The following is a 28,000-nucleotide window of genomic DNA, read 5'->3' as shown; positions in this document are numbered from 1 at the left end:
CTTTAAGGCAGCCTTAGAGAAAGACAAAGCAGCAGGTTAGTGATAGAGCTTGACTGAAGGGAGCTGGTAGTACTCATGTATCCTCATGGATATTTAGAAACTGACCGACCTGTTGCAATGCTCACAGCAGATGGCAGCCTAGGAGGAAGAGAGACAACTCACAAGGAAATACACAGATTCAGGCTGTGCTCATTATGGCTTCAAAAATCAAGTGGTTTAAAATATAATGAACCTATCTGCACCAAGTCTTCACTGCTAGGTAAATTCAGAAGTTTTATTTATCTTTTCATAATCATATCTAACGCAATGGAATGAATCACTAGGAAGCAATTTTCCCCCCATCTCCTTAAAAACATTTAGCTTTGCTGAGTCTCTACTAATGATTTGTGAATCCAACCATTCAAAACACAAAAACTCAAAAAAGCAACAGGCAACCCCCCCTGTATATAATTATGAAATACAACAAATTTTAGTAAAGAAAATTCAGTACATTTCCATAATTCCCTCCTATATTCAACTCCAGAAAAAAAAAATAGTAATGGAAGTTGGGGGCTTCACCAATTTCCATATTTTTCAAACCAAAATGAAGCAGCAGCAAAGTCCTTGGTCCACACAACCAGTAACAGAAACCTGCACCAAGGTATAGCAGTGCCCCACTTCACTCTGCAGCTTTTTGTTTGCTATTTGAACTCTCCATGGTTTCACTCCATCTGAACACACTTTGGTACAAATGAGATCAATTGCCCCCAGCTCACAGGTTTCCAGACTTCGGGCAGCGCAAGGGAGCACCACTGCAACAGTGAATGGCAACCCCCGAGTCATCCAGCTCCTCAGCACAGGGCATCACCAAATCGTGCCATTTACTTTATGGAACGTAACCAGGCAGTACCTGGACATTTTACTGCCAATTTATCAAACATTATCAGAGTGCCAAAAAGCTCTTCATCAAAATCACAATCCTCATACAAAAACATCTGTGGCCTTGCTATAGGTTGCAAGTATTCTCCCTGAACACTCTAACTCAGAAACAGATAACTGCAAAAAAGAATGCTTCTGGAGAATGACAAAAGCAACGAAACAATCAGAAATCCAAACTTCAAAGACAGTTTTGAAAGACAGTGAAGTTAGTATACTCCCTAATGAACTGGTAGTAAGAATGTTATTTTTCTTTCTGCTCTAGAATGTGAAAAAAACATCTTTTGTGCAAGTTAATTATTTTCAAGTGAGAAGTTTTAGTCAAGGCTGGAACATGGCTCATGGTCACCTTCATACAGATTCAAGTTACCCTTATTAGCAGTATTAGTTCTGATACATGTAGTTGGGACATGTAATCAGGGCAATCTGGTTTGAAGCTCCTTCCCTGAAAACAGCTCACCACCCTGCTCACCTTCAAACAGCCACCAGCTAGAGGTCCCTTTCACAGAATGCAGGTTTTTCTCAGCTGTATGGCTTCCCAGTGGCTTGTTACCACAATCCCTGAGACAATGTCTTCATTCCAAGGAGCAAACTTATCTAAAAAGATACAAAGTCAGCAAACTGTATCAATTTTGTTACAGCAATGTTGTTACAGATAGGGTAGTGCAAGACAATTGCGTGTTATGACATGGAGCTGCAGTTTTTTGAAGGAAGCAGTTACAAAACTTCAATTATGCAGGGCAAGGGGAACCTGACTTTCATGTACTTGAGATTAATTTTTCAAAGCTGCAGTTACCATGCAGCTTTCTCCTTCCTTCTTCCTCACCAGGTCTCTGGTTCATATCAAAATCACAAGTCTTCCTCAGACCTCTGCAGTGTTTGGAAATTGATCTGGGAGTGAGCAAGCACCACCTTGAAACCTACTTCTAGCCACTGAAGGACCCAGTACTCACCTGGTAGGCACTTTTGTAAAGGTCAAGACTGAAAAATGCTGTTTTCTTTCTACTGTTGGTATTCCTTTTACCCATGTCTCCCTTCCTCTCTGTATTACCCAGCATTACTCTGTCTGTGGCAGCACTTAACCTTCTTGTGACAAGGCAGCTGAACCTCATTTTGCAGACCTGACAAGAAATTGGTCTTGCTAAAAAGCACTATCCTTTGGCACCACAGCTCCATCAGGTGCCTAAACCCCTCCTGATCCAGAAATCTCCTCATCTGCTGCTGAAATGAGGTCTGACACCTGGCAGTGCCACACTCCTGGTGCTCCGCTGCACCAGTCCAGCGGACAGCCTTTTGACACCACAGCATGCGTAGCTAACTTCATACACGCCACAGGTCAGGTTTATCATGGTTGATGAGCTTCTCTGGGTTGCAGTGCCAGACCACAAACTCTTTGAAACTTCTACTGCTGTCTACTTGCAGATGTGTGTCTGAAAACCACATCCCTGTGAAGCTGGGTATGACAGTGCCACAGAGGCAAGCCTGATGCCCTGCTTACTGCCAGGGACCCAGGGCTGAAAGGCAGCCTGGTCATGGCCATCGTCATTCTAGTGCTGGAGAAGACCTTGGTAGGTATGCAGAATATGAAAGTGGAAACATGCAAGGCTCCCAAGGCTGTACATTCTGTGGAACAAAGACAAGAGAAGGGAGAAGCTGCTGAAATTAAAAGCCTACCATCAAGTACTCTAAGAATTCTAACATACCCATCTCCTCCCCGTCTGTGCCAATCTGCTGAAAGACCAGCAGATTCAGCTTGTCAGGATGCCAAAGCAAAGCTGAATTTGAAGAGCAATCAGCACTGCGCTACTCACAGTGCTTCCAGGTTCACCAGTTCAGCTTTCCATTGGTATCAAGACAACTGCCTTGCCACCTCCACTGACATTCCTCTGGTTTTGTCGTTTCATTATCTGAAAAGGCTTCCAAAGTAAATGCTGTGCACTTCAGCCCAAACCAAGGACAGATCGGGTGCAAAGTGTAAGACTGTGCTTGTAAGATCATCCGTAAGGACAAGAGGAAGTTCAATTCCTCTGGCAGTATCAGAATTTACTCTTTAACAGAGTAAACTCCCTCTGCCAAAGCAGCACCCCGCGATGTGGGCAACTGCCTGAGACTATTCACTGTCACATAGGTGACTCAGTCCCACCTACTAGAATAATTGACCCAGAATTTGATATTACTTATTTTAGAATGATTGAAACTGACATAAAGAAGAAGAATATGTCCCACTGTGAATCCTTTAGCCAGCCCAAGCCTCAGCAGGCACACAAGTAGCTGTCTTTTTCACAGTGTGAAGCTCAGGTAGTTTTCATAAAATCTACTTTACATACCAGTAAAACTGTCTCTTAGAAAAGAACACAGCTGACATTTGTTCAATATAACCTCACCTGTACTGCTCCATCAAGCATTTCCAGGGAAGAACTGGTACCTTCGCTGCAGGACAGCGCCAGTCTTGTCCTACTGTGTATGGAGAGGGACCACAAACTGTTGCAAGTCTCAGGGCTGTGCAAGCCAGTAGAAGAGTGCACACACAGATGAAAGCAATTGAATTCAGTAACAGGAGATGCTGTCTGAGGCTGCCCAGCCCATCAGCTGTCTGCTTTGTTGGAAGACCTAAAGCAAAGTAGTATTTGGAGAACAGTCAGTTATGTATAACAGAAAACCCAAATAAAAATAAGATCACTGTACAGCGCAAAATGTAAGCTTTATGCCCTCTATACAATATTGCCCAATTAGTACTTCAACTAAATAGCCTTTTCTCTCCTATCATGTCTTCAAGGAGCATCTCAGGGCTTCTTGGGCAATCGCTGTCCATTTTACCAATACTGAGCACAGAGAGAACAACTTATCATTAAGAGAGATTAAAACTTTGAAAAGAATTACAATAAAACCAAAAAAACATTCCAGCTACTACAGATGACCACTACAGCCAAAGCTACCTGGAGGTACGCCAGCATTCTCCCTCAGTGTGACTGCACTATTTTGGCCTTTTTCCAAAAGCAAGGATTTCTAACAATATGACCTGTCAATCCCAGTCTACGGCTCAACAACTTGTTAAAACATTGGATAATTTCAGCTCTGCTAGAGGAAGGGATATCAAAAGTACAAAACTCTCAAAATTTGAGAGCAGAGACAGACCTACTGCTGCTCTACTGAAGGAAAGGCAGAGAAATATTCAGCTTTTACCCATGCAAACAGAACATGTGTACCTCTGGCCACAGAATAGATTGTTCTTTGTTCAGGCAACAGATAAAAAGGGACATGCAGAAAATTAACCAAAAATTATCTCCATAGCCGTAAGTTCTGTCAAATTTATTAAGCCAGAGGAAAAATGTTTGGGAAAAGTATAAAGTACTACAGTTAACACAAAGCTTTCAACACAAGAGCCTGAGCTTAGTGTGAAGCTATTTTAACAGGACTGTGACATGCTGCATTACTATCCTGCTGACTAGGCCCTATTTTAATCAGTTTTGCTTCTATTATGTAACAGACTAACTATATGAGCAAACTGATTTCTTCAATTAGAAGGAAATTCTTGAATGAAAATCTCTACACAGTTTAAAATTAAGAACAAATAAAGCCACCTGTGTCTGCTAGGACAAACAGTATCTGCTTCCTCACTTATGGGAAGTAGCTGCTGCCCAGGAATCCCAGCAGGCTCATTCAAGATCTTAGTATTTGGAGTGATGACTGGAGTATGTCTCATCAGAAGTACTGCCCTCCAACTAGGAAGAAGTCCTGCCTGAGTACTTAGAGCATGAAGTCTTGCCTGCAGGCCAAGCCTACTCTAAGAACTCAGTAATATTCAGTAATTTTACTGAATTTAATTTCAGCCCAAACTGCCTGGGAACCAGCATATGCACATCTTATCACTACCTCATTTTCATACTTCTCATGATGTACTGAATTAGGAACTTGTTTGTCAGCCTGACTTGTCAGAAGACAGATGCAGGCTGTTGTATGCACCACAGAAATAGCTGCCAGGGGCATTAAATCACAACAATGAAGGGGTTTGTTCTGCCTGCAGCAAGCAGCAGTGACCCACAGCTGACTTTCCTAACAGCCGACATGCCACCACAAGCCTCAGCCCTGCTGGCCTTTCATTGGCTTCACATGCAGCTGCAACCAGCAGAACTGAACAGCACTTCACAGAGCAACTTTGCTTACTGGGCTGGCAGAATTTACTAACTGGAAAAGACTCTAGAGCTACTAACATGCCATTTGCTTGTTCTCAGAATGGCTACAGACACTTGAGACACTGACAAAACTTTTCTTACCTCAGAGTCCGCTTAGTTGAAAGGCTCCAGTTCCTCAAGTTCTGCTATCCTCCAGCTGCAAGGGGCAACACAAGCGGACATCCCCCAGCTCCTCTCTAAGGCTACTCCTCCTTGCTTAGATTGATTTGCTGCAGCTTTTGTTTCAACTCACCATGGCTGAGCTGCCAGTGAAAGCGATTCGGCTGGCAGAAGTGGCCGAAGGGGTCTTTGGGTACAAGGACAGTGGGCGGTATGAAGAACTGTATTTATGTGTCTGAGGACTGGGAGCAGGAGAGCTGTGACCGGCTGTTCCTTCAGGCTGCTTTCTCCCATCAAACAATGAACCTGCTAATAAAACATGGACAGAAAACCAAGGTGAAGTCACTGACTTAAGACTCGTTGGTGACATTGCCACTCCCGTAAGGTCACCAAACCCACCCTGGAGCAGAGCAGAGCAACCATTGGCATTGGAGAACAAATGAGAGATCTAGTTCTGCGAGGGTCTTTGAAAGTTAAAAATATACAAAAAAAAAAATCATTCTGCATTACTCCACCATCCATTAGAACATACTCTTCATGGTAGGTGTCTATACCTACACACCCCACGCATGCTGCCCTTAAATAATAATGTTTTTTGTGTAGCCTTGCAGCTAAGTATTTGAAAAAGGAAGGAGGTATAGAAAGATAAATCTGTTACAAGTCAAACAGCTGCTGACCAGCTGACAGAATCTATACTGGCGTGTTATTCAAGCATCCTCTAGTGTTTGTCACATCTATTCAACATTAACCACCTGCTTGTTCTACCCTCATTACATCCAGAGCTGATTATTGGAAGGATGGCAAGTCCAGAACACTTCTCTTCAAAAACAACATCCATCCCCATTCAAAGCTAAGTAAACTCAGCTCAGACCGATTAAAGATACCATTAAATCAAGTTGTAGCTCGGATTGTTAAGGCCAAACACACAACTTGAGGCTGCTGATGTACTTTCAACATCAAAGTTGTTTCAAGGGTTTTGTTTGTTTGAGTAGGTGAAAAAACCAAACACCATCTGGTTTGGTTCATGATAGTTTGCATCAGGAACCACAGAACATAAAATGTATTTCAGATGCAGCAACTGTGTCCCATAAGAACATCAAGAACATGGCCAGCTTGCAGTCTGCCATTATGTTACTTTCAAAAAATGATTTGGCATAAACCCATGCCTTTTAAAGAAAGCCAAATGAACACAACCCTACTTAATTTAAAAACTAGGATGTATTTTAGCTGGGTTTCCCTCTTCCTCCCTGGAAATTGGCTTGAGTCTTCTGTCACTTCTCTTAAACTACTGCAGACCATTTAAAAAAAAATAATCAACTCTAATGGGCTGATGAAAAAAATTAGGCCTTGCAAAACTAAGAGCAGCATACAACTGGAAGAGCAATTTCTATCACAGCAGGGGAAAAAAAAAAAAAAAAAAAGCATTTGCCTGGCAAAATTCTGGCATATCTGCTCCGATTCCAAATAAAGGTTCATAAAAGCTTTTTTTGGGGGTTGCTTGTTCCCTTGAAAGAAACACAAAGAACTGCAAGGTTTATTTATTTTTAAAAACTTAGTTGAGGCCAGTATTTCTGTGTCCTGCCAAGGGCATCACAAATTCTGTAGTTTGTAAGATGTTGGACTCAGTCACTTAAACATTACTATAGGAGAGAGTTCAAATTATCTTCCACTGGAAGACAGTGAGCTGCTTTCTCCACTCTGCCTTGACTGGTTGTCCTCAGGTTATTGATTAAAAGCCTATGTTTAATTTTTAAACTTCATCTCAAACTCCATTTTTCTTAACTTACAGGAGGCAAGTAGGAGCAAAGAGTGTAACTTTGGGAACGTGCCAGTAGCTGGATCTTGTTTCTTTCCAAAATGGGACATCTTCAGAGTCTTGAGTTCATGGCTCAGCAGTCTGTGCAATCTGTCCTCTCATAATAAGGTTTCAAAGTGCAAGTGGAGAGGCTTGCCTGAAATCAGAAGAACCAAGTTACTTCAGTAAGCACAATTTTCCTCTTTTCATACACACAACACTGCATACACACTGTTATCAATTCACACCTCTTAGTACTTCAGCAAAAGGAGGAAGTGACACAGCTAACTAAAGTAAGTGTGGTTGATCACAGGCTCTCTTGCCCACGCGTGTTGTGACAGAGTGAACATGATGAGCATGTCCCCTGAAAGAGCAGCCTCTGCCCTGGCCCTCTGCCAGCTACAGTCCTACAGCCAGGACCAGACACTTTGCCACTGAGCTTCCTCACCCTTACGCTAACCTGAATCACATCCAGCTACATATTACTTGGCACTTGTTTGCCTTGTTAGTTAATGAGTAGAGATGAGCTTATACTTTTGAGGGGTGTTTATGATAAAAATATTTTTACAGAGATGCTGTCATAGTCGCACAGCAGAAAAAGTATTTTCCTCACTGTCCCTTAACCTACTCAAAAACTCCTTAGTGCACATTCTTGCTCTTCTGCAGTTAGAGGCACTAGCAGAGCTACAGCCACTATCATCCTTCAGTTAAACAGAACTAGGAATAACAAAGACTCAAACAGTGAATTCACACTCAAAGTTGGTGCTAGCTGTCTACCAAGCAACTACCCCACAGCCTGTCAAAATCAGCATTTGATTTTCAGTCTTTTAAGTAGCCCTCCTGGGTGGGGGCTTAACAGGAACTTACAACAGTTGTTCTGCAAGCCTCCAGCATTGTAATATTCCTTGCAGAAGACACAGAGCTGATCCTCAAGAAATGATCTAGCTCACATTAAACTAGAGATGGCAACTGCCTCGGATGCAGGCGAAGACACAACGTGGTTCCCTAGGCTTAGAAGTCTCCACAGACTGCACACCTGGACTGAAGATGCGTCTGGTTATGATGCAGAACATCACTAGACAGTTTTTGTTACCCTCTAAAAACACTCTTACAACACCGTCAGCATGTTGTTAACCTCTCTGCATGTGAGGAGGAAGAGCAAAGAGGGCTGTGGCACAGCAAGGGATCCTCTTTAATGTTCTAAGATGTGATCTACTCACCTTGAGAAAAAGGGAGTAATGTGGTGGCAGCCAGAGTCCAGGAGGGCCATGTGCTCTTCCAAGGACATGGCGTTGTCTGGACAGAGCCTTTGCAGCTACACAGGATGCAGGAGTTGGGCCATTCACAACTGCACTTCACAGTGAGATGTTTCAGCAGCCAGTGGAAGAAAGGAGACCAAACATTTAAAAAGGGAAACATGCTTCAGAGGTTTAAGTACAACTGAAGTTCAGACCCAGTATCTCCAGTCTGCTTTCCGCAGGTACACTAGTTTCCATTCACTAGAAAAGCAATGCCAGCCAGTTTTGAGAAACTGGAAAGCATCTTTAGCATAATCTTTCCCCAGCACAACTGGGGAAAAACAGAAACCCCACCCAAAAAACCCAAACCCATAACCAAGCAGCAGATTTGCAGGGTGACAAAGTCAGGTGCCAGGATCAATGTTAAAACAGCATGCAATGTACTGCCACAGGCTGTTGTTTCTCCTTCTGACCATGGATGAACTACCTTACCAAAATAAATCAGTGTGTTAAGGGACACATTCTGTGTGATTCTTTACAAGTGTTTCCAAGCCAACAGAGCTGCTCCTCCGCAACTCCAGTGAAGCCGTAATACTTTATCACTTTCTTTCTAAAACTTCACTTTCATGCCTTTTCTTTCCCATCCTGTTCTTCCTTAAAGGCTTTTTGTAGCTCTGAATGCTTCCAAAAAACTTGACTGAAAACTTAGGTTAGATGAATCCCCCACCAGCAGCATCTAGCATGCTGACCAATATTGTCTTATTTGTCACTTTTCCTCACTTGCCTCTTTACAGCATTAGCTGCCACCACAGCAGCCCTGATGTCTTTGTTCAGCCTCTTCTCCCCATGCTGTGGCTAAGACCCAGTGCCCCTTCCTCAACAATGTATCAGGTTCTACGATATTGGTCAAACCAGAAGAGGGAGCATTAATAATGCTTTTGCCTACAGCCTAAAGCAGACTTTGAAATCATCTGGCTTTCATTGTGTGGGCCTGCAGAGATCAGACCAGGAAAAAGTAACACAACTTAGAATCGTTTTTGTCTTAGATCTGCAGCTTGTTAAGTATCTGTTAATTGTAAGCCAGTATGAGGAAAAGGCTACAAAGAGGCAAATAAGATACGAGTGGTGTAACGAACTACCACTTGTCCACTGATGGATGCTACCACACATGTTCTTTGTCATAATTACTGTATTAAACATCTTTTAATCATCAGGTAACTCACAGCTAGGTGTCCAAGGAGTGCCGATTTCAGCTCAGCCTTCAAATAACCACAACCAGCTGCACTCAGTCACACACCAGCTTGCAAGTCTTCACTAAGATTATATATTTCTGGGGTGTTATTTTTGGGTGGGTGCTGGTGATTAGTTTTCCCTGGACAATTCCAAGGTAATCAACCCCAAAAGGTAAGTATTAGAATGTTGCTGCCCATGCTAAATTCTGAGGTATACTCTGGTCATTGTTACCACTTGACTTTTAAGAATGGAAACATAGAATCAGTTTCTAAACCACGGTCATGTAGAGAACTCGTGGCCTTTTTAATATATCTGGGAATTTCTTCTAAAATTCTACATTAATTTTAGAAAAGTGCTCTGAAAATGCTGTACTAAAACCAGAGTCCAACATTATGATAGTTTTTGTTAAAAATGAAACCACACATTCTAAATAAATACACAGCTGAGTTTAGTAACCACATGGCAAAGCTTTCACTTACCTTCCTGCTGAAGTGAGACACTGATGTAGCTTAGACAAGCTTGCTCTTCTTGCATCTGCAAACTGGGTGGATTCTAGCAGCGACACAGGTATTGTCCAACACGGCAACAAGGTTAAGTGGGTTTTGTTTACCAAATCTCTCTCCAGCATTCACACTGATCAGAGAACTGCTGCTGGCAGAGCCAGCACACAAACTGCAAACAAATGAAAAACAACTCTCAAGAGCAAGAGTAGTAAGTTGTAATTCTGTATTTATTATTGTGGCTGTGACACCGAAAGACTCCTCAGTGTTTATGTCAGCAGCTCATGCTTAGTAGTTTTGTTCTCATCACATTCCTAGTCTTTCTACATTCTCTCTCAAGGGGTAGATTTCTGAATATTTCATCCTGAACAGAAATGGATACTGAAGGGTCTTAACAGCTATATTTACATCAGTTAAGGGCAGAAAGTCTTAAAGCAAACACAGAAAGTTGTATACAGAGGAATTCCAGGGCTCTTCCTCTCTTCTGACCACTGAATAAAGCTCTGCATTAAGAAACTTCAAAAATACATGGCAGTTTGTGTAAATCAATGCTTTGATATCTACACAAGATACAGTTTTCCTTCCAAGAGAGGCAGAAGCTTCAAAAAAAAAAAAAATTACTACATTAATGGAAACAAGACAAGCAAGCCCCTTCAGACTGTTTCCAAAACAAGCAGAAGATATTTTAACTAAAAAAAAAAAATCTGACAAAACTTTGGAACCATGTTACATATGTCTACTCATTTAGGGGTGATCAAAGACAGATCACACTACACTGCACAGGAACTATCCACTGGTACTTATTTTTATGAGTTCCAAAATCAAAATTCTGATTCTGAGTATACGCTCAAAAACCTTTGGTCTCTTCCCTAAGAAGGTCCAGCTGAATTCCTAGTATCTGAATAATTCCAGTTTTGGCACTCAATTTCATGCAACCAAAGTTCTCAAGGATTTTTTCCAGAATCTGCCTATTGGGGAACTGCCACTCAACGCAAGCACTCAGCCAATTCTTACAGAAGAGTAAACAGCACTGAAAAAAAAAAAGTCTTAAAAGCATTTAAGCACCAGAACAGAGCCACTTCATTAATCTCTTAAGCACAGTCTCTTCAAGTCAACTTGAAGAGTTACAAGTTCTGTAACTTGTAAAACAAACATGTAAACACCTTGTAATGCTGTGTTTGCAAAAACGGGCTACAGTGATGCATGCAAACACCCTACAAGTTTGAATTAACATGACCAAACCTAAACAGAAGAGCAAGGCTCATGTCACGGAGCAGAAGATGACAGGCCCAAGTACTAAGGTAAAAGAGAAAGGAAACACATGCTGTTCAGTGCTCCTCGTTCCCCTTCCCACCAGCCTAAGCTAGAGTCAAGAAGTGATCACTACAACTCAGCGGTGCATTTGCAACATGAACGTTTGCTGTTAAATCCTGCTCCTGGTCCTGGCAATTATCCTACTGGTCGCTGGCTCCTGCTTTCACACCATGCTGGAGATGGTTTCAGAGTGTGCAAAGCAGCAGTTCTTCAACCTGCTTGCAGCACAGCAGATCAACCATCCATCACTCTCTACAAAATCAGAACTTTGCCAGCTCCAGCAGGTCAACTGGGAGTGTCACATTCTTTCTAATAAAGCTATTAATAACAGCCCGCCCTATGAGCGGATGCATGTTCCCAAGAAGGGAATACAGAGGTGCTGCTCCCAAGGGGCGAGTTCAAGCTTCTTTACTTTTTCCTTTTCAGACCTTTCATGGCATCAGCTGTTAGAGCCAGGCACTAGAGACCTGGCCAGAGCTTGCATTATGTAAACAGCGACTACCTGGCATCCCTGCCATCCCAGCTCTTCAGCCTTTTAGTTTTTCACAGGCAGAAACATGTGCTACCAATTCAGTTTTTCTCAAAATTGATAACTTACATATAATAAAATATACAATGCCCTACTTTGCAATTAATTGCAAACGGATCAAACAAAAAATTGCATGGAATACAGAAGCAGAAAACAGTATTCCAGCTGAGTTTATGATTATTATTACTTCTTAAAACTTCCAGTATGAAACAGAGACCCAATACACCACACTGCAAGTAACTGTGGATTAAAACATCCATTTAAACAGATTTAGACTTTTATAATTTGGTCTAATACTTTCAGAATCCTCTGGATTTCTAGAGTATAAGTCAAGAGAAAATGAGGGTTTTTATCTGCAGAATTAGCCCAGAATAAAAGCAAAACTACTAAAGAATCTACCTCCAGAAGATTAGCAATATCACTGCTTGAAGCTCAGGACTAATCTGCTAAGAATTTGTTAACTTATCAATCATTGTACCAGAAAGGCAGAACTTAGTGTCTGCTTTTAATAATCCATACTTTCTGCTCCCTCATTCTGCTGCAGTTCGATCAATTCTAGGCTGAAACCACCACTGTTAAAATGCAGGCTAGTTTTACCAAATGAGTATGGCAAGAAAACCTTTGCTGGAGCCATCTATGAAAGGAAGCAAGGTGTTCTGTAAGAAAAAACACAATGGTTTATTTCATTAGACAACACACATCTGCCTGAAGCCTCTGCATGTCGCTATTAGCCCAATTTCACCTCCCCAAGGCAAAAACTCAACCAACCGATCTTAAGTGCATCGGGTACCTCAGGAGAAGGTGCTGATGAATGATCACACTGGATCAGATCAAAGGTCCATCTTGCTCAGTATCCTGTGGAGCAGCTGGGCTAAAAAGGGACAAGGAGAAAGGGGTGCAGAGCACACCTTGGTGCTCATTGGGAATTCTTGGAAGTGGTTCCATGCAGCACCATCAGCCTGCCACCAAGAGGGCACTGAGGAAGGAGGGCACAGCATAGATGCTTCCCATTGCCAGGCATGCCTTATCACAAGCAGGTAAGCCCAGGCCACCAAGTCCCAAGGTGCCTGTGAATGCCAGGAGGGTGAAAGCAGCTCCCTGCTATGCTGGTACGACATAGGCAAACCGAGGTTTTACTTTGCATGGGACTGCCTCTGTCTGTGCTTGAGCTGTTCTTCTCCCATGACGATGTCAATAGCAAGAGGAGGATCTGCTTACATTAACAGAAGAACATGAAACAAAATGCAGTGGCCCTGACTGGGAAATCTACGGAAGGAGTGTAAGAATTGGGCAAGTACATATGATACATACCCCAGTGCTCCAAAGAGTCTCTCGCAGCACCTTTATCTCAAACCACACTTAGAAGTGGTAGTCCCAGTGCATTCAGCAGCTTTCAATGAAACTTTTTACTATGCAGCAAAATGCAGACTGCATCCTGCTTTTTCAGTAGCTTCACAGAAAACAGAACGGTGATGAAGACTACTTTACAGACAACATAAGGAAAACCTTACAAGAAATAAGAGTGCTAAGCACACCAAATTTTACTTGATTTAATTTGAAGTGTCAACCTGTCTTCTTGGGCATTTATGCCTCCTTAAACTAAACTTGCTCATATGCCTTTTGCAGATCCCCCAAAGTCTGCATGCATCCAGGACTGGAGAACAAAAGCCTTTTCTCTAGATGTAAACAAAGCTGACCAGGGAAGGGGAAGCTTCATTTGAGCCCCTTCTTTGCAAGGGATGAAGACCTGAAAGGCAACTGAGTCGCAGCCATCCACTTATGTGAAAGAACTGAAAAAGCATCATGCATCTGGAAAGGACAAGAGCATTTTCTGCAGAAATATCAGGTTCCAAACACTACTTAAATATGTCAATCCTTAAAAAGGGTCTTTCAAACCGTCACACACAATGTGGGTCAGAAAGCCTTCAGCACCAAGACTCCAGCAACAGCTTAAGATCAGAAATTAAAGTTTCCCTAAACAGTTTTTTCAGGTTTTTTTTTTTTATGACTGCCAACTCCATCACTTTCCACAGAACTTGCACCATAAATAAGGAGTCACAGTAGATTTCTGTGGTAGGGTTTGGGTTTTTTTTGTTTTGTGGTTGTGTTTTGCTTGATTTTGGAGGACTCTTAAGAGTACACAAAAGTACGAGAGTTTTTTTAAAAGCAATAAGGTAAAACAAATTCAGTTATCACATGTCAAATACAAAGTACAAGTAAACTGACATCAGTTGATCCATTACTATGAGGAAAAAATAGTACAAATGAGTTTTAATACACTATTTTAATGGAATTTTAAACAAAGTTATGTGATTTACAAACTTGCTTCCACAAACGATACCACTGTTGATTTAAGACTTAGCTTAATGAAAGCTTCTTTCTTTGCTTCTATTACTACAAAATCATGTGTTTCTTCATTACTTGCTTCTGCATATTAAACAGGAAACGGGAGGGAATGACACCTTCTACCGGGCACCTTGGGATAGAAGATGAAAGCAAGAGCCACTTACTCTTTTTGGAGGTCACCAGTGACATGGAACCCCATCGACCCTGCTTCTTCATTATGTCTCCAGACTGCCAGTCACCACCAAGGTCTACTGGGCCCTGGGCATAAAAAGTGACACTGAATTTCACTCATAGAAGTCACAGCACAACAAGTATTTCTGAAGTATGCTCCAAGAGGGAAGGAAACAACTTAGGAGTTATGATAGCGTCATTAATTCAAAATGTAAATGTTTTCTCTGAACTAGGGGAAGCAGTTTAAGGAGGAAACATTACTAGGCCAATATCAACGTGGTCTGTTTTTCCCAGAAGAGCTGTCCACAACCATGACTCAAAATTAACATGCTGCTTTCAAAGTCCTCCAGCTCTGCTCACAGCTACAGGGAAGTATAACAGAGATCAGCAAAAAGGAAATCAAGGTATGACTGTGCCCTCAGGAAATTACTCGCCCAGTATCATTGGTCACAGATTGGCAGACATCAGCAACTGCTATCATAGACTAGACTAATCAGAGAACAGACTGTTTAGAATAACATGGCAGTAATTAGTGAGAACTACTCAAAAGATGATAATTGCCATGAAGACCACCATCCTCTATTCACACTATTTCCTTTCCATTTTTATAACGGGTGAGGAGAACTGGCCACTCTGCAGTTCAGTTTCTGCTGCCCCACCACAACATCCTCTTCATCCTTACCAGCACACGCCTTGTGGCATACACACAGTGCTCTACACACCAACCGATTCCCCTTGACAATCTTCTCTGTACTCAAAAGAATCTTAATAGTTTCTCACACCAGAAAAAAAGTCTCTTTAGTAAAAGATTGGTAGAAGTGGAAAGTTAGCATTCCTTACAGGGAAATGTAGTGTTATTCACAGTGTAGTCTACACTTTGTAGCACCTGTGGTATAATTATACAGTCTTGTGAATGGAAGAAAATATTATGCAGAACCATTAACTCATTTCATGCATTTGCATTCATGTCTGTTTAAGTGTCATAATTGCTTCGGAACAGTAACTGCTTTACAGTTAAAGATAATCATAAGCTAATTTCATTAAAGAAATACAGATAAGACAGATTCCAGTTACTCAGAAAAGATTCAAAGCACCTGAAAATTTAGTGTCTCCTCCATCTCATTGTGTTGCACTAGAGCAGGGGTCCTCAAACTACGGCCCACGGGCCCGATATGGCCCCCCAGGGTCCTCTATCCGGCCCCCGGTATTTACAGAAACCCCACACCCCACTAGGGGGTTGGGGGGGGAACCAAGCAGCCGCAGATGACCTCCTGCCACTCCATCTGCACACCAGCCCCCTGTTTAAAAAGTCTGAGGACCCCTGCACTAGAGGCTAACATTATGAAAGTCTAGGGCCCTTAGGAATCATTATTTTCCATAGCATTAGAGCTAGAATCATAGAGCAATTTAGATCAGAAAGCAAACTTGGAGGTCACCTAGTCTAAGCCCCCACTCAAAGCAGGTCTGACTGACCCTCTTGTGGGCAACCCCAGCCAAGAACGCCAATAAATTAAGGCTTTCCTCACCTGACATCTCGCAGGAGCACATATAAAAAGTGTATGAATAGCAAAGCTCTACAGGCACTGCTCTTGATCTTTGTCAGAGACATTATACTGCAGTAGAATAATAACTTCTAAATCTATCAAAAGTCACCCAACATATTCAAATTGTAAAAGCCGATGCAAAAAAAGTGCATTTATCCAGAGAAAAGAAACACATAAGCAATAAGGACAATGACTAAAATAGTTTTCCTTCCAGAGAAAGGGTGGGAGGAAGGAAAACACCCAAGCCAAGTAAAAAAATCCTGATGTTCTGCTTTCCCCCCCCCTCAAAGTCTAGGGAAATGAGCTGTGGAATTTACACTGAAAGTCAAACAGATTCAAATAATTCTAAATCGGAACACAAGAGTTATTTCAGAAGCACCTTGAAAAGATTAACTCTAGTGTTTCCAGAGACTTTTGCAGTGGGCTAAGAGGCTCTTAAAAGGGGAAACCCCAAAACATATTTCAAGTTTTGAAGATAGAAAGCTTTAACTTTTTTCCCAGGAAATCTAGTCACATAGAAGTCAATATCATTCTAGTCAAGAAATTAGTATTCATCCTACCCATCTTGTACCATAATGTTTCTCAGATATTAAAGTGAAAATGTAAAAAAGGTCACAGCCTAAAAAGAAAAGCATAGAACTTGTGCACACAGTGTTCTGATATTTAAAGATCCATGTGCTTTCCAGCAGGCATCAAGGCTTGAAATTTAAGTGACACCTGTGAGCATTTCTGATGGTACCCTGGCACTATAACAGTTCAGAAAACAACACTTGCAAGGACCAACTTAGTGGATTACACCACTGTGGAGCCCCATTCCATTAACGAGCTGCTTTGCCTGGACAAAATTATGAAATTAACCCCCATCCCCCTCTCAGCTAGCTCTTACTATGATCTTTGTGAAGCAGACAGAAGTAGACAGCCCTCAAAAGATAAAGGTAACACCTCCTACTAGTATGGGACTACCTCAAAAGCTTTTCCCCTTCACCCTTATTTCTACAAAGAAAATGCCATTCTGCTAAAGACACAGCCAGTTAAAAGCTTCCAGAGAAACTCCCAAGTCATAAAACAGAAGGCCAAAATCACCTTGGCAGCATGAAGTTGCTTGTAGATATGTGTCTGCTGTCTTATTCAATATTCCAAATTGGATGTAGTTGCAGGCTCAAATCTAACGGCAAATAACAGCTGCTCTCTGGCACTCTGTGTGACGATGTCTGAGAAGCAAAAGTTTACTTGTGCTTATTGTTTCAGTGTTTCAAGGCTAAAAACAATCCAACAGTAATTAAAGAAAAATTTCACTATTAAAAAGTTATTAAGAGTTTGTGGCAGATACAGGACAAAGGATTTCCCCCACAAATTCTACCAATATCCAGCCTTAACTTACAACTCCAATCCTCAAGACAGAGTGGTCAATACAATTCTTCAACCGCACAAAAAGATATATTAAAAAGAAGCATGTATCATCATTTTGACTGTCACAAGCCTATGCAGGAGTCCAGATCTTTCTAGGTAAGTGCAGAAATTACTTCTCTGCAGATTCAGCAGGTGGAAATCATAAAAAGAACTGCCTGGAGGGACAAAGCCCTAACTTGTGCTGCTGGCCGCGGAACAGGACTAACCTGTATTAGTGACACTCCTCATAGCTGTTTGACACACAGGTTCTTAAAAACTGCTGTCAACAGAAAACCCATATTCCCTTCAGGAAGGTTCTCCAGTGCTTCCCTATCACAGCTGCAAGATTTTTAATCTATTGCTTGAATCTCTGCTGCTGTAACAGATGACCACCACACCAGCGCCATGCAGAACACCAGATATCAAAACACCCACATAGATAATACTTCATTTATACTCCAAGTGAGAGCAAATACTGTCTTCACTACAAGTTGCTGTTTGAACGAAGGTTTACCAGCCAGGGCTGCACCACATGCTTTAGTGGGCTCAGCAGCGCTGTGCTTAAGCATCAAGCACTGCACAAGAACCTTGCCAGCCTCCCCAACAGCATCCCTGCTTGTCAGTCACAACCTTTAGGCTACAGACAAGCAGTGACAGCCTGCAGCATGGCACTAAGCAGCTGTCATACCTAGCACAAAGGACAGCCTGTGGCGCCTGCTATAACACCTGGCACACGCATTATACCTAAATGGGGGGAAAAAAAAGGACACAGATTAGGTCCCATGTCTAGTAAGCAGTTTGAACTCTTGCTAAAACAGCAAAATCACCTTGCATACCAACAAGGTTTTTTCCATAATTTTAGTGTTACAGTTACACTGCTTACTAAACAGTCCCACAAACTACTGTATCACTACAGACTGAAGCACACAGGCGGTTTATTGACAAGAGCTTTTCCACAGAGGAAAATATCCGATACAAGTACACTCTTGATCCACAACGGGGAGTTTTGATATGCAGCTCTGAACTCAGTGACCTCAGGCTCTGGGCAACTCTCCATGACAGCACTGTGGAAGGGAGAGCCAGGACTGCAATCACATAACACAGGACAATGTATGCCTTTGCGAGCTGCAGGGGATCCTACAGCAAGGTCGTTCTTATTAAATCAAAGAGTTCTTCTCTTTCAACACCCCTGTGGTCCCAGAAGTGGGATGGTTACCTCATATGCATTAGCTGAAAGTCACACAGGCAAGGTATTTGTTTATTTTACAAATCTGTGCAGAGGAGGGTGCTAGGTGATAATTCACAAAGCTAGCACACCAGTCTTTACATTAGATTTCTAGACATACTCCCATTATACCCACTCCCCTCAATTATCATTGCTTACAACCTTCCTCACTTTAGTTTGAAGGTATAGTCAATCTATTTTTACTATGCATGTTCTCAGGGTGGCAGCCTTCTCTTACAGGTGGGTAGTTTTTGATGAGGAGGTGTGTTTTCCTATTAAAATTAATGTATAATGAGGATGGTTCACTTAAAGTTCAAAGCATTTTAACAACTGTTGCCAAATTTCATGGTTTGCTAACTAGGTTCATCAATGTCAGGCTTATCTCCAGGCCTATCCTTTTAAGTTCCTCTTCACAGGCAACTAATTCCTATTTTATTTTGACAGATACCCTTTTTATGGTGGGTTTTTTTTACCTTATCCTTTGACCCATGCAATGCTTCATCTTACATTACCTGCTCCCATAAGTAAATTTACAATCCTAAAACAACTCTGTGGCTTAAACACTTTCTCAGAGTTTTGTTACATCTAAACAAGTAGCCTAAGATAGATTTTTGTAGCTCACAAATACTAAATACACTTAGCATTTGATCTGAATTTATGGAGATCAAAAGAAGCACACATTCAAATAATCCTCATAATACAAGCAAAATAAATGTACATAATAGTACTTCAGTCACTTTAGAGCTGGAAAAAACAGCTAATCCAAACACCACTTAGTAGTGGAAGTTTGCAGAAGTTCTGGTATACACTTTTTGCTTTTGGCGCAACAGCTTCAAAAATCTTTTAGTGCAGGCAGGAACATGCCTGCAAAAACATAAGGATAAAAAAAATAATTTAAGTTTAATCTTCTGTTCTTAACTCAAGACCACTCACCTTACAGTCTGATGTAATTCAACTCAAACCTCCATCGCCAGCCCCATGGTGGGCTGGTTGGTGGTTTTCCTCCTCCCTTCAGAAGGTGCCTGACCTACTTTACATCAACAGTATGATGGCTAAAGAACAAGGACCAGATTACAGTTAGGGTTAAAACCTCTTTTGGGAAATGTTAAGAGGCTCCTTTTCATCCGTGTGGGGAGTCTGCTGTACCTGCATAGAATCAGCTGTGGCTATAGTTTAAGAACTCTAATTTTAATTAAGAAACACATCAAAGAATTTAGAGCAATATATCAAATGTAAGAACAGAGCACTAACTAGTGAAAAAAAAAATCAGGTCTCTCAGATAAAGAAAAACTTTGAATTTTCTTTAAATTAAAGCTTCTGAAAACAATTAGGAATCAATATGTGAGCAGAAAGATATAACTCAGAGGGGGCCCCAAGCTAATAAAGCAACTTCAAAGAGACCAGTTAGCACATCAGTGAATGCAGTTCTTCCAAGTGACAAGTTCATGGCAAAGAGAAACACTTTGTAATGAGGTTTTTCCACAGGAAGTTTAGCTAATACACACACCTGTACAGGGAACAACTTACACTGATGCAAAACCTTACCAACCCAAAGGCAGTTTCTTCAGTTTACCTTCCAGTGTGAAATCTGTTTTATTGCAGTTATTGGATACTAGCATATTCCTCTTCCAAAGATCAGGATTTACTTTTTTTTTTACCCTCCTCCAAACATACTACAGTGAGCGCACGCTGTTTCAAATGCCTGAAGGTACTGGAACATCTAATCTGTTCTCTCTCCATCTTCAAGTGTGGCAATGCAACGTTCAGAAATTCAGGTGAACAGGCCTACTTTACTAGATAAAAACAAGTACTGTTCTAAAGTGACCAGTAAAAAAATGTGTAAGAGTAATTCTGAGCCAATGTCTAAAAGGAAATTAAGTAGTAGGAAACAGTTTTCAGGCTACAGTTCCATTCAGAATTGGAGCATGACTAGAAATCTTTCCAATTCCACTCTGATTAAACAAAATTATAGATTATAACCAGGAGAGACAATAGAAGGACATTAAGTGTCCTGGAAGTTATTCAGCCTGACAGAAGACCACTGCGTCAGTTGGTAACACAGAGCCATAAGACAACGAAAAGCAAACTGAAGGCTTCCTCAGAATTGCTACTTTAGCCTAATAATTCATAAGCATACCAGTATACAGTGTAATATAAAAATCTATGATAATTAATTGCAATAGTCTATGTTCGTGAAGTCTTTATTATTTAGGGCTAGGTTAAGGGTCTCCCTTTTACGTGTCAGCTGACTACACTTTAGCACAGAGGAAGGCAAACGTGACTCACACCAGGTTGCCTGCTCGGCTTGCAGTCTTAATTTTTCTTCCTGAAGAGCATGGTATACTAACTTCACTTGCTTTTTCTTTTCATGTCTTTAAGATACGGGCTAATCTTTCCCAATTGTTCTAGAACAGTTAACTGCAACAAATTCAGCATACAAATGAATTCTTTGTATGTACCTTGCTGATTCTCTCAAATCCAGGCAAGTCCCCAGAATACCTGGACAAAAACAGTATGATGCAATTAGAGCTTTAAACCCTAGATTTCTGCACTGTCAGTGCTTTTCAGATTCTAGTTGTACAGAAAATTAAGAAAATGCCTGTAATATGAAAAGGAGTGTCTGTACAACAGCAAATTATTAGTACCAAATTGCTCTTGGGGAAAGTCATAAAACAAATTAGATCAGATACCAAGCATTCCAAAAAAATTGAAGACAACCTGTGGGAGCATTCATATGGATAATTATATTAAATTTACTACTATCATTATGCAATCATCACAAACAAGCTGGGATGTATCTTTGACATATCCCAGCTTCCCACAGCCTTGACAATAATTGCTATACTTTAGTACCAAATCGATTAAAGCTTGGATAACTGTCAGATAGGTGGGTTTTTTCTTTCCCTAGGGAAAGAGTAGCAAACACATAGGTAGTCAAGTCACACACACTGAAACTGAGTTCAATTAAACTGATGTATTAGGTAAGCGACATGGTAAGAACTGATATTTAACAGCATGCAGGGGAATCCATTTTTCAGTGGATTGACGAGCAGTACACTTCTAGGGTATTACACAAGAAGCAAAAAAAACCACCCCAAAAAATACATGAAGTGGCTTGGTTCTCTCATACTTTTAAATTAAGGTACCAAGTTTCCCCATTTTATGCATATATAGTTTAACAGAGCTTACAACTTGAAGAACATGGGATATTGTAGCTGCTAACAGCATAGCATTTGACAGAGACACCATTGGTGGATCTAACTATCAACACCTTATGCACACCTGCCTCACCAGGAGCAAAGCTCAGACAAAGCCAGCACCAGATCTGGCTGTGGACAGCATTCCCTGACAGTATCCGTGCAGGGTTACAGCAGAAAAACAAAGATCAACACATACACACAGAAAATGCATAAAAAAAAAAATCACCTTTCATTTTAACCAAACCTACGAAAGTCCTGTTAATAGACAAACACCTCTAAAGCCTTTCACAGAACAGGCCACCAGATATTGACATTCGCCTGATCAAGCAGAGCAGGTCACCACGCTCTGAATTAGCTCCAACAGTTCCCAGTTCCTCCGGCAATGAGGAAAGTGAAAACAGTCCTTCCCTTCTCCCTTCCAAAACCTCTGATCTGCAAGGGTTCTTGCTTTTAGTTTTCCTCCAGCTATTTTTTACTAAAACTAAAAAGCCTATGCACTTACTGATGGTTTCTTTCTCAAATGATATATCTGCTGCCACTATCAAGGTATGAAAACATCTGCAGATGGTAACCTTTCAAATAAATAAAAGACCACAAGCTAAAAACTACCTCATCTGTAAATATTTTAACGAACAAGGCTGTTCACAATGATGCAGTAATCACAATTGACTTCTTGAGCTTGGATACCAGACTTTTGTTTTCAGGAGATGTTTATCATTCTTGTGTTATTTCCAGGAGACTTTCTCTCTTCCTTCTGAGAAGGACTCAAGCTCACCAGATCTAATGTTTTAAAAATATTGGTTTCAAGATGAAATGGAAGGACCTGCATAAGCCTCAGGTGACATAAGAATTAGCTGTTCCTCTCTACCTGGAACTGTGTGTGAGATTATTGGCTTGGGTTTTTTTGAGATTGGGTTTTCATATAGGTACACAAAACCTAACAGGCCATATTCAGATTACTAAAACAGCTAAAGTTTAAAAACATCTCATTAAATTAGATGAGAACATGGGTCAAGCTTCTAGCGTTTAAGCAAGGGTGTAGAAAGCTCTGCACCCCACAGCCCAGGAGAGTGCTAAGCTCAGCAGAGCACCATTCAAAGAGGAAATTAATATTTTTATTCTTTGGTGACATCTTTCACTAGAAAGTTTTTGAATGTCCTTACAACCGTGAGTAGCACAATCCTCACAAGCTGATGACTCCAAATGGGATCACTTGCCTCAGGGAACATAAGCAGAAGATAAATCTTCTGAGCATGCTGGCTGAATCTCATCTGCCCAACAAGCTTCAGCCATGACACAATGGGAATGCAGAAGCAGAAAGACATTGCCTAAGGAACTTCACAGAAAAAAAAAAAAGAAATCAGGCATGCCCAGATTTTAACACACTAAACCTGTGACCACAGTCATGTTAGGCATAAGCATATGTACTCTTCTGCCAAGGGAAGAGATTTCCTAAGGCTAATTCTGATAAATTCTTTCAAATCTGAGAAATGCTTTCACTTCAGAAACACTCGCATTTCCCTATTCTCATTTCAAATCACTGTCTACAAGTTCTTGACAGGTTTGAACCAGTCCTTACATATTCATAGGCTGAAGTTCTCTCTCATGCTCAGACTAGATAAAAGGGAGAAATTTCTTATGCTGAGGGTGGTGAGACACTGGCATAGGTTGCCCAGAGAGGTGGTTGATGCCTCAGCCCTGGAGACATTTAAGGTCAGATCAGACAGGGCTCTGAGCAATCTGGTCTAGTTGAAGATGTCCTTGCTCATGGCAGGAGGGTTGGACTAGGTGGCCTTTACAGGTCCCTTGCAGCCCAAACCATTCTAGGATTCCAGAATCTGAATATTGCCTTGTGGTAGGGAGGTCGAGATCAGAAGATTACGATGGTTCTTTCCAGACAGAAAATTCACATGCTTTTGCCATCAGTTTATGTACGTTAAACACAAGCTAAGAAATTTCCAGATGTAGTTGTCCATATCTAGCCTTGCACGATACTGGGAGTTACTACAGTATTACCAGGAGTCATCAAAATGAGAAAACAAGCATTTGACACAGATTAGTTGAAAAAAATGTGCAATTTCAAAACATACTGATTTTGCCAGATCATCTGACACAAGAAAGAGATCAATGCACAGGACCATATTTGACACTTGAGCAGAAATTATCTACTATCACCAACCACCCCCCCTTCAAATCTTATTTTAGAGATTTTTAGTTTAGCTAATAATGCTGCAGTCCATGAAAGCCAACATCTATGTTTATTAGAAGAAATATGATTACACAAAGAATCTAGAAGTAGAGATATAAAATAAAAAGCAAGAATCTGCAATTTATTTTCAAGCTTCTGTTGGATCTGTTCCATTCTCCAGACTCTGCTCCCTGCTCCACTGCCTCAGCTTCCCTCTGCTTGCCCACGCTGCCCCTTCCTCAGGGGAACATGCAAAAAGCACCAACTAGTCCAAAACCAAACCAACACCAAACACCACTTGCCATACATTTATTTGCCTGGACACCATGAGCAGCCACTTGCCTTCAATTAAGAGCACAAGTTTAAACTGCTCCTCTGCACACCCCATGCTCTGTGGATACCTTCCACAGATCCAGAATCTAAACTACAAATTATAACCAGGCAAGGTTTTTTTCTGTGAGAGAGGGGAAACATGCAAAAGCTAAATACATCACTCAGCCAAACATAACCAAAGCACGCAACACAGCAGATTTGTGAATGTCTGCATGAGTGTACACGCAGAGGAACATGGAAAGGCAAGCTTTGCACAAATCCCCATTGGGATTTACACTGCTCCAATAACAAGGACACACACACACACCCCCCCCGACTGTGAGGTCAACTTGAAAGCCTTTGCAATTAAGAGATATGAAGCAGCTGAGAGGACATAATAAGATGAAGCCAAAGTCAAAAGTAAAACAAGAAAATCACATGCTACTTATTCTGTAATTTTCAAGCCATTTCCCACACCAAACATCAGTATTCCATTGTTTCTGCTCTACATTATAAATTGGGAATAATGACATAACTTTAGCTACACCGTTTTGTGACAGATATTTAGATTAAGCAACTAATTAGGATTAAAGAGCACATACAGAACTGTAAAGCCTCCAAAACAGCCGTAGCTGTTCATAGCTCTCTCAAACTAACCATCTGGGTTGTAGCTATTTGCTATAAAGACCAGGTACCCCAGAAAAACTCACAGCAGTTACAACTTTTGCTGCAGATTAGTTAAGAAATAGTCATTTCTTCACACCCATGTTTAGACAGCACACAGTTTATGCAGCAAGTAGGTTGCCCAAAATACGGCGAAAACACTGAACAGCTGCCTATCCAATCAGCATCCCACTCGCTCAACAAAGCAGGTTTTTTTCAGGAAAGAGACATTGTAACCTAAAACAATTCTAACATTGGTATCTTTTAGAATATTCTTCTGCAAGTTGCATTTTTCCTGATTTTTTTGCTTAATTTTGGTCTTGTAAAGCAGGAAAAATAATTGAAAAGACTTCACCTTACAGGCCTTTGCTACAAATAAATATAAATGTATAACACTGTTCTGAAACATTTTGGTTCCCCTGAAAATCCAAGCTGAGTTACATTCAAGGGAAACTAAGTGGCAGATCAATAGGAAAACTGTATACATACAGAATGTGTCTAAGCACCACAGTAGGTGTGCCATGAGAGATCTGAACAAACAAGCCAGAGGAAGATAAAGAGGATCAGTGTCATGCTGGGAAAGGCATAATTTTGTCAAGTTGCTATTTTGGATTTATGCACAATAATTTTTTGATCCCTTTTTGGCTGCCAAATAACCAATTCAGTTGTTTTGTTTGGGGTTTGTTTTTGTTTTTTTTTAATAGAGGGAAGCAGAAAGGTAACTATACAAAAATTTAACTCACTGGCTGATGCCTTCTCTCTGCCACAACTTCTTGGACTCCTGGCAAATAAAAGCTTTGAACAAAGTCCATTGTAGTTTTCTTGTCGTCCTCTATTCTTATATGAATTACTTTCCAAAGGGCTGCCACTTTGTTGCTGCTCTCCAAATGCCAAGGGAGGCAGAATGGGGTCACTTCTAGTTTGCTGATGCTCAGGAAAGCTCCGAGGGCCAGGGCAGACAGGAACGCAATGGTTTACTGGGAAGAGAGAGTGTGCAGAATTACACAGATTTCAATCTGAACAACCTCCAGGTTTTTAAGTTTAACGAAGATAATTAGCGCATAAGACATTTATTCATCATGGACGGTAGGTTACAGTTACAGAGTAAGTTACAGTAGGAAATGGTAGAATACGTAAGTCTAAGAGACAGCTTTCTTTACTCTCCTTCCCTCCCCGAGACTGTCATTCCACCTATCAGTTTCCACTGAACAGGTAACCATTCTCTTTGCTCTGAGATTACTTGAACATAACAACTTAGAAACTAACCAAGGATCTCCATAACACAACCAAATTTAATACATGTCTATAGCAAAGTCATGTCTCCTCTCTTTAGAAAACAGCAAACCTCCAAACACTTCACAGAAAATCCCACAAGGTATGAATATTACTTAGAGGACCTGATACATACACTGAACCACTCAGCAGATATAGCTAGCAGGAATAAAACATCACCTGGCTTTACAGCCTGTGTTAACTTAAAATTACCATACAGAACCACTGCTGGTTTGGGTCTTTCCTAAGAAGCGATTAAGTCTTCCCAAAAGCCACTAGTAGCCAAGCCCAGCTCCCCTCTCCTCCACCCTAAGAGCTCCTCTTGGCAAACAGCTAAAACCCACAAACACCAGCTTCAAGAGGCAAAGTGAGAGAACAAAACACTTTTTTCTACAAACCTGACAGTTTCACACCATGAACCGGTCCACCTGGGAGCCAGATGCATGGCTGTGCTCAAACAGGTGTGCAAAGCTGGGGCAGACCACAGGCCCTCCCTTTCACCTGCAGCTAGCTCTTACCTGGCTTCTATCAAATTACATTATTTAATGCACCACACTGGTAATACTTTTGGATCGAAGGTTAGAAAAAAAAACATAGCTAGTTTTCAGACTACTGACCACTTCATACACAGAAAACAAAACTGATCATTTCGAAAGTCCTGCACGTTTGCTGTGAAACACAGACATGTAGCCCATCCCTGAGATCAGCAACCCCGTCACATCAAAGCTGATGCGTACTGCTTTCTAGTGCACTTCAAAAAACATTCCTATTGAGAAAGCAAGTTGGGTTTGGAATTATACAAAAAGACCATTATCAGTGCAGATGCTGGGCTTTAGAAAATCTATACCTTCCTAAAGATAAAAACTTCCTTTTCATGTTGTTTGTCCCACATGGTAGTACCAATTTGGTTAGTGCCTTTCTATGAACATTACCACAAGCCAGCACTATTATACCTTCACTTATCAAATTGGGGCCAAACTTTATCCATCCCCCGGACCCAGTTACACCACGCAACCTAACAAAATGTTGTTTCTTCCCACAAACCTGACCTTGCTCATACCCTTAAACCAAAGTAGATACAGCAGCGTTACACTATGAAGTGGCACGCACTGCAAGGGCTGTTCAAGCAGCTTTTGAACATTGATACACTACGAAAAACTGATAAAATATTCCTGACAATATACACAACACTGAAGAGAAAGCACCCTAAAAGCACGTACAGGAAGAAATACTTGGTGTACAAGTTTTTAAGGGAGGAAAAAACCATAAAAAGCTCACAAGGAAGATGTGGAGGTGAATACAAAGCAAAGCCTTACAACCCTGCCGCCTTCGGGCCCACACGACTGCTCTCCCTGGTGCTCCAGCCACCCCCGCTCTCCCCCACAGGGCTTCGATCGCCAGCAGGCCGCGGGGGGACCCGGAGATCCCCAGGGAGCGTCCGCCCCCCGGCTGTCGTCGTCGTCGTCCCGTCCCGTCCCCCCCCCCCGGCTGCCCCCTGCCGCCCAGGCCCGGGCCCCTTCCCAGCCACCCGGGGCTCGCTTTGGGTCTGAGGAACGAAGCTCGGGGGAAGCTGCCAGGTGACACACAGGGACCACAGAAAGGTTTTCTCACACTTTTACCAGGAAAAAAAGCGCCGCCGTTCATAAAACGATGCTTTAGACTCACGCAACCCGCAATCGCACGCTGGAGTGCGCGGGCTCCTTCAGCGACTCTACAGAGCCCGCAGGGGACAGCCAAGAGGTGCCTCCCGGGGAAGGGCGCCGCATCCCCGTACTCACGCTGAGGCGGCCGCGGCGGGGCAACCAGCCCGTCGCCGCCCGCTCCGCTCCCTCGCCGGAGCCGCTGCTGGTGGCGTGGAGCCGCAGGCGCGCTGC

At 41.7% G+C, this 28,000-nt stretch overlaps 1 long non-coding RNA gene across 1 annotated transcript; it reads right to left on the bottom strand.

Moving 5' to 3' along the window:
• Positions 1 to 253: 253 nt before the first annotated feature.
• Positions 254 to 28,000, bottom strand: LOC114016719 (uncharacterized). The gene is made up of 10 exons (XR_008731687.1): positions 27,905 to 28,000; positions 25,598 to 25,831; positions 16,961 to 17,088; positions 14,327 to 14,420; positions 9,953 to 10,145; positions 8,223 to 8,501; positions 6,995 to 7,159; positions 5,190 to 5,516; positions 3,300 to 3,525; positions 254 to 2,538 (listed from the first exon to the last, which is right to left on the bottom strand). It is a non-coding gene; the product is annotated as an uncharacterized LOC114016719 (long non-coding RNA).

Source organism: Falco cherrug, chromosome 4, assembly GCF_023634085.1.
Source record: "Falco cherrug isolate bFalChe1 chromosome 4, bFalChe1.pri, whole genome shotgun sequence".
NCBI lineage: Eukaryota > Metazoa > Chordata > Aves > Falconiformes > Falconidae > Falco > Falco cherrug.
Note: the sequence above shows the minus strand (reverse complement) of the source record. Positions and strands in the feature narration are given on the sequence as shown.